This window comes from Chrysemys picta, unplaced genomic scaffold (genome assembly GCF_011386835.1).
Source record: "Chrysemys picta bellii isolate R12L10 unplaced genomic scaffold, ASM1138683v2 scaf1718, whole genome shotgun sequence".
Classification (NCBI taxonomy): Eukaryota; Metazoa; Chordata; order Testudines; family Emydidae; genus Chrysemys; species Chrysemys picta.
Window position 1 is genome coordinate 10001 of NW_027054424.1, and position 2747 is coordinate 12747.

Consider the following 2747-nt stretch of genomic DNA (forward strand, 5'->3'; position numbering starts at 1 on the left):
AAGCCCTGGGAGGCGGCTGTCAAATGTTCAAAGTCCCCACCGGGACAACAGGTCAACCCCCGGGAAGCGGCTGTCAAATTTTCAAAGTCCCCGTTCGGCCACCAGGTCAACCCGCTGAATCTACTGGGTTGACCTGGCGGCCGTTTTGCTTTCCGGCCACCAGGTCAACCCATTGGTTTCGACGGGTTGACCTGGCGGCTGGTTTGCTTTCCGGCCACCAGGTCAACCCATTGGATTCGACGGGTTGACCTGGTGGCCGGTTTGCTTTCCGGCCCGGGTGTCACCCCACTCCGAGGGCAGCACGGCAGTGGTCTTGAGGACCACAGAGGGGGGCTTAATAGTCGAGACGGAGCAGGTCCGGGGGAGGCTTAATAGTCGCCCCCCGGCCAGTCCGGGGGAGGCTTAATAGTCGTCCCCCGAGGACTCCGGGGGCCAGGCTTAATAGTCATCCCCCCCCGGGCGCTCCAGGGGGGAAAGCTTAATAGTCCTCCCCCGAGGACTCCGGGGGCAGGCTTAACAGTCGTCCGCCCCGGGCGCTCCAGGGGGAAAGCTTAATAGTCCTCCCCCGACAGTGTGTGTGTGTGTGTGTGGGAGGGAGGCTTAGCAGTCTTGCCCCGGGCGGTCCGGTGGGGGAGGCTTAGCAGTCGTCCCCAGGGCGGTCCGGGGGTGGGGGGGGGGGGGAGGCCTCACAGTCGTCCCTCGGAGAGCCGGGTCAGCGGCAGTGGTGGGTTTACGTCCAGCCTCCGGAGGGTGCGCGTCCTCGGAGGCGATGCAGGCGCCGCAGAGAGGCAGCCTCCGAGGCAGGGAGCGGAGCACCGAGGCTGGGGAGAGGGGAGCAGGAGCCGGGGGCTGGGGCTGGGGGTGGGGGGCGTTCAGGACAACCGGTCAAGCAGCTGTCAAATGTTCCAAGTCCCCACTCGGCCACCAGGTCCACCCCAGTCTAGCAATGGGGTTGACCTGGCTGACGGCCGGTTAGTATCAAGGTAAACTCACCGTCGTCCACAGGAGGGCAGCTCTCAGGCCGGCCGGCTGCGGCTGACTCTGGGGCGGCGCCCGGTCCCGGCAGCGAGGGGCGGGGGGCGCGGAGCGAGACGGGGCTAACCGGGGGGGGGCGCCTCCTGCGACTTTGGGGGCCGCGGGTCGTCAGTGGCGTGCAGGCCGGGCCTCTCCCGGGGGATTCGGGGGGGCGGTCCTGCGGGCCGGGCGCAGGGGGCTCGAGCGAGCCCGGGCCGGTCCGCCCCGGGGCCGGGGTCTCCGCCTGCGGCTCAGGGGGGCGCGGGTCGTCGGGGGAGGAAGCCCGGGGGAGCCGCACACCGGCCCGCCAGGCCAGGCCTGGCCTGGATGGCCGCGGGGGGATTCGGGGCGGTCCCGCGGGCCGGGGGCCGGGCGCAGGGGAGGCGGGGGGGCCGAGCGAGTCCGTCCCGGGCCCGGGGCCTCCCCCTGCGGCTTTGGGGTCCGTGGGTCCCCGCTGGAGGAAGCCACTGGGAGCTGGACACCCGCCGTCCGTCCCGCCAGGCCAGGCCTGGCCTGGGTGGCCGCGGGGGGATTCGGGGCGGTCCCGCGGGCCGGGGGCCGGGCGCAGGGGAGGCGGGGGGGCCGAGCGAGTCGGGCCCGGGCCCGGGGCCTCCCCCTGCGGCTTTGGGGTCCGTGGGTCCCCGCTGGAGGAAGCCGCTGGGCGCTGGACACCCGCCGTCCGTCCCGCCTGGCCAGGCCTGGCCTGGGTGGCCGCGGGGGGGGATTCGGGGCGGACCTGCGGGCCGGCGGCCGGGAGGGTCCGGGCCAGTCCGCCCCATGCCCGGGGTCTCCCCCAGCGGCTTCGGTGGCCCCGGGGGGGGTCCTCCGCGGAGGAAGCCGGGTGGGTGGGGAGCCGGACCCCAGGCGCCCAGACCCGTGACCTGCGGCCGCGACCTCCGACTCGGCAGGAGCGACGAGGGGCTTTCCGGCCCGTCCCCCCCTCTCCTTCCCCCCCAGAAAAGGAGAGAGAGCTGACTCGGACCGGGAAAAGCTGCCTACGGCACCTGGGATTCCCAGGCGGTCACCCATCCAAGTACTAGCCAGGCCCGGGACGGTTTACCTTCCGAGATCGGACGGGATCGGGGGCGTTCGGTCCGGTATGGCCGTAGGCACCCGGCCCCGCGCCTCCTCGCCCGCTTTCCCCTGCCGACGCCCGGGCCTGCCGCACGGTGAGCCCCGGTCGGACTGCCCCCCCCCCCTGCGGCAGGGCCCCCGTCTCTCGCGGGCCCGGTCCTTTTTTCCTTTTCGAGCTCCGGGGCCCGGGCTGGCCGCCAGAGCCCCTCCGCCCGCCCTCCCCGGCGTCGGGGAAAATACTGTCCCGGACTTCCAGTGCGCCCGATCCTGTCAGCCGGGGGGTGGGGAGGGGCAGTCCCTCGCTGCGGCCGGGGAGGGTGAGCCCAGGGCGGCTTGCCTGCCGTGCGAGGCCCCTCTCGGCCACCAGGTCAACCCCGAGTCGAAAGGGCTGAAAAATTTTCAGAGTCCCCTCCCGGGCACCAGGTCAACCCGTGGAATCGGACGGGTTCACCTGCTGGCCGGTTCGCTTCCCGGGCACCAGGTCAACCCGTGGAATCGAAAGGGTTCACCTGCTGGCCGGTTTGCTTTCCGGCCACCAGGTCAACCCCTAGGGGTTTTAACGGGGGCACGCCCGGTGGCCTCTTTCCCGTCCGGTCACCAGGTCAACCCGGATCTCCCTCCTTCCCTGGGCGTCCCCTCCTCGGAGGCGTCAGGTTCCA

The 2747-nt window shown here is 72.2% G+C and overlaps 1 non-coding gene across 1 annotated transcript; it reads right to left on the bottom strand.

Annotated features, from left to right (window-relative positions):
• Positions 1-2006: 2006 nt before the first annotated feature.
• Positions 2007-2125, bottom strand: LOC135980058 (5S ribosomal RNA). The gene has a single exon (XR_010597279.1). It is a non-coding gene; the product is annotated as a 5S ribosomal RNA (ribosomal RNA).
• Positions 2126-2747: the final 622 nt, after the last annotated feature.